This window comes from Molossus molossus, unplaced genomic scaffold (genome assembly GCF_014108415.1).
Source record: "Molossus molossus isolate mMolMol1 unplaced genomic scaffold, mMolMol1.p scaffold_m16_p_10, whole genome shotgun sequence".
NCBI lineage: Eukaryota > Metazoa > Chordata > Mammalia > Chiroptera > Molossidae > Molossus > Molossus molossus.
This window is the reverse complement of record NW_023425345.1, coordinates 92780146-92797254: the sequence shown is the minus strand read 5'-3', so window position 1 is coordinate 92797254 and position 17109 is coordinate 92780146.

Here is a 17109-nt window from a genome sequence, read left to right as displayed (position 1 = left end):
TGCTACTTAGTCAAATAAATAATGAAATTTCACTGTTTGTGACAGCACGATGGGCCTAAAGGGTATTATGCTAAGTGAAATAAGTGAGTCAGAGATAGAAAAATGCCATATGAATTCACTTATATGTGGAATCTAAAGAACAAAATAAACAAACAAAATTGAAACAGACTCACAGATGCAGAGAACAGGCCGATAGTCCCAGAGGGGAGGAGGAGTGGAGGACTGGGTGGAAAGGTAAAGGGATTAAGAAGTACAAATCGGGCCCTAGCTGGGTGGCTCAGTTGGTTGAGGGTGTCGTCCCAATGTGCCAGGGTTGCAGGTTTCTTCTGGGTCGGGGCACACAGAGGAATCAGCCAATGAATGCATGGATGACTGGAACAACAAACAAATGTTTCTCTCTCTCTCTCTCTCTCTCTCAAATTAATCAATAAATTAAAATATTTTAAATTAAAAAATAAAAATAGCCCTGGCAGGTTTGGCTCAGCAGTTAGAGCATCAGCCCGTGGACCAAAGAGTCTCGGGTTCAATTTCAGTCAAGGGCATATAACTTGGTTGCTGTTTGGTCCCCAGCCCTGGTTGGGGCCCTGTGGGAGGCAGCCAATCTCTCTCTCTCTCTCTCTCTCTCTCTCTCTCCCTCCCTCCCTCCCTCCCACTCTATCTGAAGATAAATGGAAAAATATCCTTGGGTGAGGATTAAAAAATAAAATAAAAAAAATAAAAATAAAAAGAAGTACAAATTGGTAGTTACAAAATAGTCACAGGGATATAAAGTACAGCATAGGGAGCACAGTCAATAATATTGTAATAACTATGGATGGTGCCAGGTGGGCCCTGGAAATACCAGGGGGACCCCTTTGTGAGTTATATGACTGTCTAACCACTATGCTGCACACCTGAAGCTAATACAGAATAATATGAAATGTAAACTATAATTTTAAAAAATTTTAAATTAAAACAAATTTTAATGCCCTTGGCATATTTATCCAGAGCCCAGCAGTGAGGAAGTTTTGGACACAGGAAGTAAAGTGGCTAATAAAAATTGCCACCGTGGAAAAGGCTTAAATTGGCACTTCACATAACAGATTATCCAAATCACCAGTAAGCGCATTAAAAGTGCTCAGCATCAACTGTCACTAAAGAAATGCAAAATTAAAAACCATAATGAGATACCATTTCATTAAAATGGTTAAAATTTTAAGAGTGACGACGTGGAACAACTGGAACTCTCAGACATCAAGGGTGGGCCCGGAGGACTGCACAGCCACCCTGGAAGGCAGTGACGCGGTTTCTTCCAAAGCTACGCCTACGCTTACCACACAACCCAGCAACTGTGCTCCTTGATATTCACCCAAGAGAAATAAGACGTTTGTCCACACAAAGACTTGCAAAATAACGTTCACTGCAGCTTTATTCATAATACCCCCCAAACGAAAACAACCCAGACGTGCACCAACTGTGAATGAACGAATACCTTGTGGGACAGCCATACACGGGATACTGCTTGTTCCCAAACACAACCAAACTGCAGGTACAGGTAGCAACGCGGGGGAACCTCAGAAATATTATGCCGAGTGAAAGAAGTCAGAGAGAAAAGAGTACATATGTATCATTCAATTTATATGACATTCTAGAAGAGGAGAAACTCATCCTTAGTGATAGAAATCAGATCGGTGCTTGTCGGGGTAGGTTGAGGGCAAAGGGATGGGGCGGGGCACAGATTGTTGTGGGGTGATGGAACTTTTCCATATCTTGATTGTGGTGGCTACACAACGACACACGTGTCAAAACTCACAGAACCGTACACTAAAATGTATGACCGATACTGCACGTGAGTTATACCTTAAAAAAATATGTTTTGAATTGAAGCCATGAATAGAGATAAGAGTGACTAAATGAACAGGAAAGAGTGAGAAGAAGAGGACTGGGGACTGCTGATCTCACCAACAGGTAGGACGTGTTATCTCCATCTTACACGTGAGAAAAACGAGGCTCAGTCAGAGAAGTGACATGACTTCCCCAAGAACAGAGCTCCTAAGCAGTAAAGCTGGGGCTCAAAGCCGGAACCGTCTGGTATTGAGGTGCATGTTCCTTTCAGTGCCTCCCATCACGCAGGCGGGGCCCATGGTTGGGCATGATGGCCAAGCCTGGAGGAGGACCCCAACTCCTACTCTTTGAGGGAGAAAGGTCTTGAGGGTTGGGCGGATCTGGACAACCGCGTGCTGTCCTTTGTATGTGAAGATGAGGCTCCCCACCCATCACCGGCTAACTGCACAGGCACTTAGAATGCAGGGAATGGGGATTACCATTCTGACCATCCATGTTCTCCTCACCGTTCCTCACGGTACCCAACGGGAGCCCTAGCAAGACGACGGGCCGGGGTTGGGGGTTCTGCCTGGGTCTGCCAGACTCCCAGAGAGCCAGGTGAGATCTGCTCCAAAGGAAAAATCATACATACCCTGTCCTGTTCTGCCAGGAATGTCAACATTGCCACAGCTCTTTATATTTCCCAACTCCAGAAATGTTTACTGAAGACAACTACCTGAGCCCTCTCCTGGCCCTGGGCTCATTTGATCAATTCCAGCTCTCGTGGTCTGATCTCTCCGGGACTGTTACCACAGCCTCACGATCGCTTACTCTGCCTCCCATCCTACCTCACTTCTCATTTTGTGTTACTACGTTCTTCAAAAAAGTCGTCATTGTTTTCCCATTGCCAGCAGTGCTTTGCAAAACACAGGGAGTAGTAGATCATAAAATCAATGTCATGGGTCGTTTAAAAATACGAAATAAAATAGAACAGAAAAGAAAATAGAAGGCATGACATGTGATAAGGTTAAATATTATCTATTGAGACTTTCTATTCAGTTAGGTCTACCTATTCATACATATATGGGTTTATTTATGTACTGACTAGAGATGCAACTAACACAGTGCCTGGCATATTGCAGTCACCAGGGAAATGCTTATTCAATGGAACTGAGTCCTCAGACAACCTTATGAGATGGGTATTTCTATTTTGCACATAAGAAAAGTGGAGCTCAGAGAAGTAAGGTGACTTTCCCAAGGTCACACAGCTTGTTTAGGAGTGAAACAGTGGGATGGAACAAGTCCATCAGCTTTCCCACACTGCAGCCCTGACTCCGCTGTGCCTGCTCTCTGGAGTGTGGACCTCAGGGCAGACTCCTCGGGCTTGGCCAGAAAGAGGTCTGAGCAAAGTGCTCCCGATGCACAGGAATGACTGCAGCCCACGCTCGCATTCTCCACAGGGTCTGTCAACGCTCCCCACAGGCCCCAGCTCTGGGGTTTGGACGGTGCGCTGCCCTGGCAGAGCCCGGGCTTGGAGGACAGGCTGAGAAAGACGGAAGAAGGGAGCAAGCAAGTGGGAGGCAGGAAATGCAGAAACCGAGGCAAGGATGGACACCTAAAGGGACTGAGAGACCCAGAGAGGTGAAGGCAAGAAAGAGAGGAAAGAGGGGAAGGACAGAGAACAGGGGGGGAAGGAAGGCAGAAGAGGAAAGGAAGGGGAGAGAGGAAGTGTACGGAGGACCAGACCAAGAAAGGCCTCCTGAGGCCGCTGCGGTTCCCCAGTCTCTTCTCTGCCCTGCTCCTCTCTGGCTCGGGGCTTCTTGCCCATCCTTGTGGGTGTCCACCAGGGGCCCCTAGCATCTGGCAAATGGCAGCTCCCTTATCTTTTATCTGGTCAGAAAGTGACCAGCATTCAGCTCACAGGACAACGTCGGCTCCTCGCCCAGGTGGAGGAAGCTTGCTCAGGATATGTGGCACTTTGGTGGCAGAGATGGATTTGGATCCACAACTCCTGCCCCACTCTGGGGGCCGACTGCTCCGGGGGAAGATCTCCCGGGGAGCCACTTTCTCCAGCTCTGGGCTGGGAGGCACGAGACTTCCGTTCCGGTTCCTAGATCTGGAATGAACAACTGGGTAGTGACCTTGGTGAAGTTTCCCGACTTCCTAAATCTAGATGTCTTCAGTGAGGGTCAGATGAGAGGCACATTCATCACTGTTGACCACTTACTAGGTATAATGTTGTGTTAATCCTTCTACACACCTCAAATAATTAGATGCATATAGTCATTGCTATTTTGTAGAACATAGGAATAGACCCAAGTCCATTCCTCACCTGCAGGATTGTGTTTTCTATAATAATGGGTGTGTCCAGGAAAAATATTTCAGAAGCTGGACTCCATAGAAACCTGCCAGACAGAAAATGTCCTCCAGACCTACGGCCTCTCCCTCTTCATTACCCGAACTATCCCCGGCATCCACAGAGCTCCACAGTTCATTTATTTTCTCTCCTAGTATTTAATGAACATTTCCCATGATCTGGGATGCAACAGGATTAAAAAAAAAAAAAAAGGTAAAAATAATGATAAAAACATTGGAGAAAATGAAAAAGAAAGGAGGATAGGGAATGTTCAGAATTCGGGTAGAGACGAGTTGCAATTCTTTAAAGGGTGACCCAGGAAAGACGTAAGTGTGATGGCAGAGTTTGAGCAATAAGCTGAAGGAGGTGAGGGAATGAGTCCTGCAGTTACGGGCAGGAAGAGCGTTTCCGGAAGAGGGACAGCCTATGCTGCTCCTTATCGATTAGAAGCAAGACACAGACTCTGCTCACACCCAAGAGAAAGGGATTATACAAGGGTGTGAATATGAAGGTGGGGGTCATGGGGGTGGTCACTTAGAGTCTGTCCACTCTGCCCTCTGTCCTCTATTGACTCATGTCTATTGCACTGGACGAATACATTCATCACCCACCCCCGGGATTCCATAAAGCTCATCTAAGTCGGGTTTGTGTACAGATGAGGTTCCTTTAGGTGTTCCTCTTACTTGAACTGTAAGTAAGGACAGAAGTTATCTGCCTTCACACCTGCAATATACAGTGGTGGGATAACAGTATAGACACTCCTGTTCAAAGGGGGAACGTGGGATATATGTCACCACTGCCACATAGCAGTTCTGCAATCCAGCTGGGCAGACACTAGGTGTCCCTCAGGTTTTAAGACCGGAGAAAAATCCCAGCGCTGCCTTCTGGGCTTGTGCCCTCAGGGGTCATCCTTCCTTTTTCAGGAAAGGCAGCCCCTTTGCAGCTGAGTAGTTTTATCAGCTTTCTTGCCAGTAGAATTTTGGGGATCCTAAAGCCTTCTCTCATCTTGCATGTTCTCTGTCCCTCACAGTTCAAGATGGCGGTGCTCTTGTTAAAAGAGGTTTCTCAAAAAAAATGAGTGTGACTAGTGTAGGTTTCAGTGGGGTTCACTCCATTAGGCAAAAGCTACACCCAAGATCTCTGTGAGACGCTCCTCCTGAAATGGCTGAGTGATGGCTCACTTAAGCTTCCCTGAGGCCCGTGGTTGGATAAAGAGGTTCTGGGAAGCATATCTTTAATCTCCTGAACAGCCCTTTTTTGGACTCAATTCTACTCTGATCTGTTCATTTTCATGATGTTTTAACAAAAAATTATATCACAGTTTCTGCTTTTTCTCTGGATCGGGTCTTATCTCTATTCCATGTGCTTGGAAGCCATTTCTTAATTTTGGCATCTTCTGCCTTGTGGGGAGGCTAAAGATGTTCAAAACTATCAAGTCCTGATTTCTTTTCAACAGTTTTAAAATCAGTTTTCCCCTTAACTTATCTCTCTACTCTCACATTTACCAGAAACAGTAAGAAGAAACCTAGCAGCACCTCAATATTTTGCTTGGAGATCCCCTGAGTGTATTAACCAGTTTATCGCTTACACATCCTGTCCCCACATGACTGCAGGAGACCATTTTCCTCAGCTTTCTGCCACTATCCAACAAGGATCCCCTCCCTCCAGTTGTTATTAATAAAATCCCCACTCCCTTTCGATCCTCACTGGCAAGTCCTGCAAGTCCACATTTCCACTGACGGCCTAATCATTCTCCTCGAAATTCTTCCAGCCTCTGCCTCCCGCACAGGGGCACAGCCACTCTGACCTTTTTAGATACCTGTTACAGCAGCACCCCGTTTCAGGAGCCAAAACCCGCTCAGTTCTCTATCTCCGTGCAGTGACTTCAGCACAGACGTAAAGGCTTTCAACACCACACAGTCAGAATCTCACCGTTCCTGTCGGTCAGCAGTCTGGCCGTGGCTTGATGGGGTCCTCCGTACGCTGCAACAACAATGCCCACCGAGACAAACCAGATTTGTGGTTTTCGGGCCAGGAGAGGGAGAATAGGGAATGACTGCTAATGGGCATGGAGGCTTCTTTTTGGTGTGATGGAACTATTCTGGGCCCTGGCTGGTTTGGCTCAGAGCGTCGGCCCACAGACCAAAGAGTTTTGAATTCGATTCTGGTCAAGGGCACGTACCTCAGTTGGGGTTTGGTTCCTGACCCCGGTCAGGGTTGTGCAGGAGGCAACTAGTCGATGTGTCTCTCTCACATTGATGTTTCTTCCTCTCTCTCTCTCCCCCTCCCTCCCTCCCACTCTGACTGAAGATAAATGGAAAAATATCCTTGGGTGAGGATTTAAAAAAAAATTTAGCTAGTGGTGATGGTTGCCTAACTTTGCGACTATATTAAACACTATTGAATTATGTACTTTAAAGGGACAAACTTTATGGTATATAACTTTTTGTCAATCACAAACAAAATCGTGTTAGCCAGGGCTGGGTTCTCATCTGGGAAGAACCTGCTTGTGAGCTCACGGCAGACTCAGGTCCCTGCAGGTTGCTGGAGAAGGCCTCGGTTCTTGTTGGATGCTGACTGGAGGCCTCCTCGGCTCCCCCTGGATGGCCCTCTCCACATGGCAGCTGCTTCTTCAAAGGCAGCGAGGGCTTGCCCCTGGCCATTGCAGCTTCACAGTCTATGTAACATAGTCAGCATATGTAATCACATCCGCTGTCACTTTTGCTGTATTCTCTTGGTTAGAAGCCAGTCACAGGTTCTGCCCACACTCAGTGGGAGGGGACTGTGCAAGGTGTGAATGGCAGGCGGCAGGATCATGGGGGTCACCTTAGAGTCTGCTGCCATGTAGGTCAATTTACTCTGAGGTGAGGGTTTTCAGCAGAGGGGTCACATGATCTGATGTGTTTTAAAAGGACACCTCTGGCCCTGGCTGGTTTGGCTCAGTGGTTAGAGCATCAGCCCGTGGACCAGAGAGTCTCGGGTTCGGTTCCCACTAAGGGCATGTACCTCGGTTGCAGTTTGTTCCCGGCCCCGGTTGGGGTTGTGTGGGCGGCAACCACTCAATGTGTCTCTCTCACATCGATATTTCTCTCTCTCTCTCTCTTCCTCCTCTCTCCCTCCCGCTCTATCTGAAGATAAATGCAAAAATGTCCTTGGGGGAGGATAAAAATAAAATGAAATACAAGGACATCTCTGCCTGCCATGTTGAGAACAGATTGAAGGTGTCAAGAGTAGAAGCAGGAAGCAAAAGTTATGAAGTTACTGCAAAAAATAATACAGATGAAAGTGGGGTATGGGCTGTTACTGGGTTGACACAGATACAGTTCCCTTCCACTCCTGAGGGGTCCCCAGAACTTCCCCAGGGGATGAGGACTTGGGAGTTAGCCTTCTCACGGGGCCTTCCCTCCTCTTTCTTTAAGGCCTCTTCAACCCAACACTCACGCTAGTCAGCCCCCCAAAGCTAACAGCAATTTGACTGCTGTTCTGCCTGTCAGCAAAATATTGTTAAGTGCTTATAACTATAGCATGGTGCTAACACTGAGAATGCAAGGCAGAGTGAGGCATGACCTGTGTGCCGGAGAAGTCTGTGGCCCAGTGATGGTTATGCCACTACAGGGTGAGTCAAACTCTGCCAGCACATGAAGAAAGATGGGGGGGTGGGGGGTGCCCGGGGGTGCAGATCTAGGGGGAGCTGAGAGACACCTAAGCCTCGTGATATAAACTAACAGGCATGGCCTGCCCCATGAAACTCATTCTTAACATTGTCAGGTCAAGTTGTCTCTACCTCCCACCCCACCCTCCGCTCTCCTCCTACCCCGACCCCCACCACCAAGCTAGCTTTGGCCCTACCCTAGAAAACCTCTGCCCCCACCTTTCTAATTCTGCACTTCCACCAGAAGCCGGAGTTAGGTCCCTCTTAGCAGCCTCTACATCTACAGAAGAGCTTCTACTAGAATTATAATGTGAGCAGCATGTGTGATTTTTAAATTTCTAATAGCCATAGTTTTAATGTTTTTAAAAAGTGAAATTAATTTTAATAGTGTATTTATTTAACCCATATATCCAAAATATTATCATTTCAACATGTAATCATATAAAGTTATTAATGTGATACTTGAAAAACTTTTTCATATTAAGTCCAAGAAGCACATTTCAATTTGGATGCTAAATTTTTATTGGGAATATATGGTCTGTATTTAGATTTCACAAAATTAGGTTGAAAACGTAAATTCACATACTCCAGTTGTCTCACACATACTTAAGTTTTCCAAGAGAATATCAAGTTCTAAATTTACTTTTAAATGAGTTAAAATTAAGCACACTAACAGTTCAGTTCCTCGGTGACATACATGAGCCACATTTCAAGTGCCCAATACCCACATGTGACTGGTGGCTACCACGGCATAGGCCTCTCCGGTCTGGGCCCCGGGGCCTCCACTCAGCTTTGCTTTCTCCAGTCACCCAGTTGACCCAGATCCTGCTATGCTCAGCATCTCTATCCAGGCCTACACATGACCCTACTGCCTCCCCTTCTTCCCTGTACGCCCCTCTCCAGCCTGCAGGAGGCACCCGTGACTCATACCCACCCCTGGGTCCCCTGGCCCACTTTTTTGTTTTGTTTCAATCCTCACCCCGAGGTCATTTTTGCATTTATCTTCAGAGAGAGCAAGAGGAAGAGAGGGAGAGAGAGAAACATTGACCTGTAGCCACCCACACAACCCCAACCGGGGACAAAGACAAACTGCAACTGAGGTACGTGCCCTTAGCGGGAACTGAACCTGGGACTTTCTGGTCCGCGGGCTGACTCTCTAACCGCTGAGCAAACCGGCCAGGGCCCCTGGCCCACGTTTTACCTGGTCCTCTGAGCTAGGTATCACCCCTATGCATAAACATGAGCACACTGGAAAGCCTCTCTGCACGCTGATTACTCCTGCCCTCGTCAAACCCACACAGGATCCGGAGGCATTCTCCCCTCACTGAGTGAGGCCCCAGGAAACTGAATCTTGTCTTCCTGCCACCTACCGGGGCAAGTGGGACTTCAGCAATTGCTTGGTGTCAGAGATGGGAAGGAGGAAGAGAAAAGGGACCTGAGCATGGGTGGTAGTGTGGGTGAGAGAGAGGGTGACGCTGGGTGGGTATGGGGGTGGGGAGAATGTTTCACATATGGTTCATTGTGTCCAAATGATCTGGTTGTTAAATAAGTGCCTTACAGCCTGACCAGTGTGGCTTAGCGCACCAAGAGGTCTCCGGTTTAATTCCCGGTCAGGGCACATGCCCAGGTTGTGGGCCAGACCCCCAGTGGGGGGGCATGCAGGAGGCAGCCAATCGCTGTTCTCTCTCATCGATGTATCTATCTCTCCTTCTCCTTTCCTCTCTCCCTAATAAAGGGGAAAAAATGTTTTTTAAAAAGCACCTTACAGGATTATTTCACAATCATACTTTAACATTTTTATAATTTAAATTCTTTCCCTCAGGCTGGGTTTTTTCATGCTGGAATTGGCTTTATTTGCACAATCCCACCTCTGAGATTTAGCCCTACCCCTGAAAACCCCCCTTGCCATGCCCCGCCCAGAGGCCTCTGCTGGGCATTTGCCTTCACCAGTCTTTCCACTTCGCACAGCCACCCTGCTCTGGCCTCCCCTTCCTGGGAATGAGCTAGCTGTGCGGCTGCCGAGAGGCTGGGATAACCCTCCCTGAGCGAGTGCAAGGATTAGTCCCACTGCCCTGTCCCCAGCTGCCACGCCAGTGGGATTTCAGAGCTGTGGACACTGTGCCACGAAGGGAGGGACACAACTCTGAAATGTTCATCCATGCAGGGCAGTGGGCGCCAGGCCCCAGGTTTCCTTAGGCCATGTCATGGTTGGCGGCATTCAGTGAGACGGACCCGGGCAGCCTGCGACCCTAAATCTAAGAGCTGGAGAATTTAGAACCCGAAGTCCTGGGTCCTCAGTCTTTGCCTTGAAACACACACACACACACACACACACACCCCTCTTCTTCCCCCCTCACCCTTCACTTTCACACACCAACCTCATTATGGCTCTCACAGACTAAGCACTTTGCCTTCATGGTGACCTCATTCTATTAAAAAAATTGTTTTAATTATACTTTATGTTGGTACGTAGATGAATATATTACTATTATATATTAAAATACCTCCTTCCATCTAAAGTTCATTTTTTTCTTCTGATTTTAATTACAATATGTTTGTGGGCCCCTAAAATATTGTGTCTACTGTGCCTTATGGATAAGTCGGCTCTGCCTGCAGCCCCAGGAATGCTCCCCCCTCTCTTTTCCCAGCCATAGTCCCACCGCTGCAGAGGTGGCCAGAACTGGGGGTGGTAGGAGAGCTGTAAGGTCCTCAGGTGGGTCATTTTGGGCTCAGAGAAGGGCACTAAAGTTCCCTGGCCCCTCCCTCTGAATGGAGACTTTCCTCACCTGGGAGAGCCAGGTGCTGACCAAAGAAGTTTGCATTTATAGTTTCATCAAGTCCTTCGGGCCCCACCCCACCCCCCATGTCACTGATTAGCAGTACATCGGAGCCAATCTAGGGGCCCAAGTTTGGCAATAAAAAAGAGACAGTTCAAGACTAGACTCCTTACTATGACCCGTGAGACCTCTCTGAGAGGTAATATACTATAGTGGATAAGAGTGCTTATAAAGAGACGGACCTATATGACCTTGGATATGTTCTTAAATCTCTCAAAGCCTCATTTTTCTCCAACTGTACATAAGAACGACAGGAATATTTTCCTCTTCAAATTTTTATAGGTGTTAAATATTGTATGTGTACATGCATTTGCACACAATGAAGCTCTATACACGTTAGGAAATGGGATTGTTATGCAAAACAAATACACATAGAGATCTCCTGCCTCTTCTCCACAGGTCAGATCCCTATCATAACTGAGATTATATGTGTAAAGTACCAAGCTCATTGCCTGGCACAGAGTAGAGGCTCCAAAAATGGTGCCTAGTACTGTGGTCTGGTTCCTATTTACTTCTCTAATCTCATCCCCACCCCTCTCTGCCTTGAACTGCAGCAACACCAAACTGCTTATGGTCTCATTCATTTCCCTCTCCACACCGAACTGTAAATTTTCTCACCTCCTGATCACTGTAGCAAAAACTGGCTAGCTCTTCCTCCTGGGAAGATAGACAGACTACCTTTCCCAGCCTCCCCTGCGGGTGGGTGAGGCCACTGGAACCAGCTCTAGCCAATGGAATGTAAACCGAGTGGTAATGCTGCTGCCAGGCCTGTTCCACTACCTCCACCTGCTCTTCATGCTCCTTCCCCTTCCAGCCTTGTAAGCCGTCTTTCAGATGGTAGAGCCATTGATGGAAAACACTCGGATCCCTAAAGTGTGAAGGACAGCCGTCGGCTGTTTTGGAGGTCTGTTACTGAGAAATAGACTTTCATTATGTTTAAGCTATGATACAGCTTTTAGTTTGTTGCACCAGTTAGCCTTACCTTAATACATTCCTGTTGTCTCAGGGCCCTGGAAAAGCTGTAACCGCACCCTGCTTCACCAGAGTAACTCCTATGTAGCCTTTAAGCTTCATCTCTGGCATCACATCCCCCAGGAGACCTCTGACCGACCTCCGACCTCCAAAGAAGGGTTAGGTGTATCCAGCAGACATCGCACAATTGACTACCCTCTGTCCATTCTCTCCTTATTCCTAATAAAACCCCAATTTTGTTCAGGGCAGTAATGTACCCAGTTAACAATACCCATTTTGCAGGACACCCTTGCAGCTAATAGCAGTCATGTGATCCAGTCCTGGCTGATAAGATGTAAGAGGAAGTTGCTGGATGAAGATTCTTAGAGAAAAAAAGTGTAAAAGGAATAGATTGGGTTCACATCTGCCTTTTATCTCTTTCCTTTGTGCTTCCCCCCCCCCCCCCCCCCCCCGGGAAATCAGTGGCAATGCCCAGGAATGGAGCACACATATTACACCATAAGGATGACAGCTACGTGCTCAGGCGGATTCCAGTTCCTCGAGGCACCACAGAGCCACCATATCAGCCCCATGTTGTCGACCTCCGGTTCTCCTGTAATGTGGAAAACAGAAACTCCTGAGGCTTAAACTCAGAAAACACAACTGAAAGCAGTCTGAACTTCACACGTGCCCTGCCCTGTGCTCCAGGGCGCCCTATGCCCCACTCCACTGTTTCCATCAAAACACAATCACGCCCTGGCCAGTGTTGCTCAGCGGTTAGAGTATTGGCCCACACACAAAGGGTCTCGGGTTCAATTCCAGTCAAGGGCACGTATCTGGGTTGCAGGTTTGATCCCTGGCTCTGGTCTGGGTCGTGCAAGAGGCAACCAGTTGATGTGTCCCTCTCACATCGATGTCCCCCCCTCCCCCCATTCTCTTTAAAAATCAATGAAATATCCTCAGGTGTGGATTAACAAACAACAACAACAAAACAATCACACTGGCCCTGGCTGGTGTGTTTCATTTGGTTGAGCATTGTTCTGTTCACTGAGAAGTCACCAGTTTGATTCCCGGGCAGGGCACATGCCTGGGTTGTGGGCTCAATCCCTCTTAGGGGCATACAGGAGGCAGCCAATCGATGTTTTACTCTCTCATCGATGTTTCTCTCTAAATTCAATAAAAACGCATTAAAAACAAACAAATACAATCACACTCTGGCAATCATTGGCTTAATTTTCACTTGCTTGAAGGCACAGAAAAAGCACTCAATAAATGTGTGCTGAGATAATGGTGACAAGGGTCACTGTCGTGTCTTCCTCATCCTCATTCTGAGGAAAGAAAAGGTGTCCCTGGAGGACACACAGAGAAGGCCTGTGAGTGGCCACCCTGCCCATGCTCCTCTGTCAGTGCAGTGTTGCTCCATGACCTCGGAGGTCTGTCCAAGCTCCTGCATTCTGATTCCACCTGACGTCCAGTACATTCTCCACACCAGGGAGCATGGGAAGTATAAGACACAGGCTTGGCCGGCTGTGTGTACAGCACGTCTTACTCCTAGCATCATTTTCTTTCTTGTTTTATAATTGAGGTGAAAGTCACATAAAATTGACCATTTTAAAGTGAACAATTCAGTGGCAGTTAGTACATTCACAGTGTTATGCAACCAGTACTTTTATGTAGTTCCAAAGCTTTTTATCGCCCTAAAATGAAACCTGGCACCCATCACGTAGCCATTTCTCAGTCTCCCCTCCCCTCGGCTCTTGGAAACCACCAATCTACATTCTATCTCTCAGCATTTACCTATTCTGGATATTTCATATAAATGGTATGACACACGGACCAAAAAAGGCAGGTAGAGCCTTAGTGTCCACAGATTAGAATGACATTCAGCTTTTCTTTCCCCAGAGGGAGGTCAAGGATTCCCACTGCAGCTTGAGTGGCTGAGGTCAAATGTCTCTGCAATCTAGCTCCTTGGATATTTTTATTTGTTTTTCTGTGTTTAAAAATAATTAAAAAATTTTTTTCAATTACAGTTGACATACAATATTATATTAGTTTCAGTTATACAACATAGTGATTAGATATTTATATAACTTACAAAGTGAACCCCTGATAAGTCTAGTACTCACTTGGCACCATACATAGTTATTACAATATTATTGACTATATTCCCTATGCTGCATTTTACATCCCCATGACTATTCAGTAACAACCAATTTGTACTTCTTAATCCCCTCCCCTTTTCTCACCCACCCTCCCCACATCTAGCAACCATTAAAATGTTCTCTGTACCTATCAGTTTGTCTCTGTTTTGTTAGTTTGTTTTGTTTTTTAGATTCCACATTTAAGTGAAATCATATGGTGTTTTTCTTTCTCTGACTTTTTTCACTCAGCACAATACCCTTTAGGTCCATCCCTGTTGTTGCAGATGGCAAGATTTCTTTTTTATGGCTGAGTCATATTCCATTGTATATATGCACCACTTCTTTATCCATTCATCTATTGATGGATGCTTAGGTTGCTTCTATATCTATTCTATTGTAAATAATGCTTCAGTGAATATATGTATTCAAATTAGTGTTTTGGGTTTCTTCATAAAAACCCAGAAGTGGAATTGCTGGGAGCTTCTTTGTCTCTTGTTATAGCCTTTGTTTTGAAGTCTATTTTGTCTATTATACATATTGCTACCCTAGCTTTATTTTGTTTGTTTGCATTTTCATGAAATATCTTTTTCCATCTTTTTATATTTAGTCTGTTGTGTCTTCTGATCTGAAGTGAGTCTCAGCAGCATATGTAAGGGACTTGTTTTCTTACCCATTTAGCTACCCTATGTCTTTTGATTTTATATCATCTATTTACATTTAGAGTAATTACTGATAGATATGTAGTTATTGCCTTTTTATAATTTATATTTTTAATCTATTTTTTCTTCTTCTTAAAGAAGTTCCTTGAACATGTCTTATAATATTGGTGTGGTGGTGATGAACTCTTTTTAGCTTTTTCTTGTCTGGGAAGGACATTTTAAAAATTAGTTCTGGGATGAGCCTGTCATTAGATTAAGTAGAGAACTTTTATGAAGTGGAGGATGAACTGAATGGAGGTGAACTGGTTGGTCTGGGCCCAAAGGGGCACTGTCTCGCAAGACTTTTGTGAGAAAACACAGCTAAGTTTGATATGTGATGTGGTGTGTGTCTGTGTGTTTACATGATGACAGACATCCTGGTGCACATACAGACTTCCTTTCGTGCTTGAATAAACTTTACAGATCACAGAGCACTTGGATATCCAATGGCAGCTCACAAAAGGAGCCGAGGCAAGCACTCTTAACCCCAGTTTATAAACAGGGCAACCAAGACGCCATTCGATAACTTGCCCAAGGACGCACAGGAATGCGCGGCGGAGCCCCCAAGCCTGCGTGCTCTCCTCTGTGCACAGCGCACCTCCCCTCTGATGTGTCCGGGATAGCTTAGACCACGTAGTCATTGCTGAGAGTGAAGGGGGAAACGTGTCAGCAGGTTGTAGGAGTTAGAAACAAAATACCATCACCTGAATGGCTTAAAAAACAAACACTTACTTCTCACAGTTCTGGAGACTGGGAAGTCCAAGATCAAGGTGCCAGTCAATTTGGTTCCTGAGGAGGACTCTCTTCCTGTCTAGCAGATGGCCACCTTCTCTTTGCGTCCTCATATGGAAGAGAGAGAGCAAACTCTCTGGTGTCTCTTCTTACAAGGGCACTAATTCCATCATGAGGGCCTCACCTTCGTGACCTCGTCTAACCCTAATTGTCTCCCCAAAGGCCCCATTTCCAAACGCCATCACATTGTGGGTTAGAGCTTCAACATGTGAATCAGGGGTGGGGCAGACACAAATATTCATTCTATTATATAGGTGGACACCATCGCTGGTGGCAGACCATATGTTACAGCTGGTGAGACAGTGAAATGTTCTTGTCAAAAAAGACAATTCAAGCCCTGGCCAGGTAGCTCAGTTGGTAAGAACATCATCTCAATGTGCCAAGGTTGTGGGTTCAATCCCCAGTCAGGCTACATAAAGGAGCCAACCAATGAATGTATAAATGGGTGGAACAACAAATTGGTTTTTCTCTCTCTAAAATCAATAAATAAAAACTTAAAAAAAAAAAATAAGGTAATTCAGCCTAACTCCCCCAGAAGGAGGGGCAGGGAAGGAAGACAAAACTCAAAGAGTATTAGGAAGAAAGCAGGGTTTCCAACTTTAGCAAATAAAAATATCAAATGCCTATGTGATTTTCAATTTCATATAATAAATAATTCTTTAATATAAGTATGTCCCATGTTTAGTTTCATATGTATACATATATTAGTGTATGTAAATTTTATCTGAAATTTAAATTAACTGGTATCCTGTATTTTTCTCTATCAACCCTAAAAGAGAGGGGCCAAGAACTCTAAAACAAGCCAATGAACTTCAGGAGGGCCTACTGCAGGATCTCTGGACTAATGCTTCCTTTATGTAATTTTTTAAATCCTGTTTTTGTTTTTTTTTAATTTTTTTCCTTTTATTGATTTTAGAGAGAGAGGAAGGGAGAGGGAGAAAGAGATAGAAACATCGATGAGAGAGAATATTCATTGGCTGCCTCCTGCATGCCCCCCAATGGGGATCAGACCCACAACCTGGGCATATGCCCTGACCAGGATTCAAACCAGCGACCTCTTGGTGCATGGGATGACGCTCGACCACTGAGCCACACCAGCTGGGCTTAAAATCCCATTTTTAAAAACTATCTAGCTTGGTATTTTTGTGTGGTAACATATACATCACATACAATTTACCACTTTAACCATTTTTTAAGTGTACAGCTCCGAGGCATTAAGTACATTCACGTTGTTGTGCCATCATCACCACCAATCTCCAGAACTTGTTCCTCAACCCAAACGACATGTTAAAGAAAACCAGAACTAACAAAAAAAAAAAAAAAAAGCCAAAGTTGTACAGCAGTTAAAGCAGTGAAAACAGATTTTTATCAGGACTTTGCAACACGGGAAAAGAGATCTCGGTATGGAACCGAGGTCAAAATTGAATATAGCATGGACGGGTGGGGGCTTGTAGCAAGAAACAGGGTAGTGGTCCTGGATGCAAAATTACTAAAAGTGTACGGTAATCCCTTGCTACATTGACCTGACAGGGTTCCTGCCGAAAGTAGGCCAGGGCACCAGATACCACCTGGGGGATCTTGTTGGGATGAGGAATTTGGCCAGATATGGAGGGTGATCTGATATAGAGGGTGGGGGATTCTGGATAAAATTCGGAGATGCAAGTAGAGGCCTCTCTCTGGATGAGGATTCAGAGGCGCCTGACCAAAGTTTGGTCCATGAGACTGTCAGAAACTGTACCTACTAAACAGTAACTCCTCCCATCCCAATTGCTTCCCCGCCCTGGCACCACGGCAAACTTTCTGCTCCATGAAGCTGACTACTCTAGCGACCTTACATAAGTGGAGTCATCCAGTATCTCCCCTTTGGTGTCTGACATAT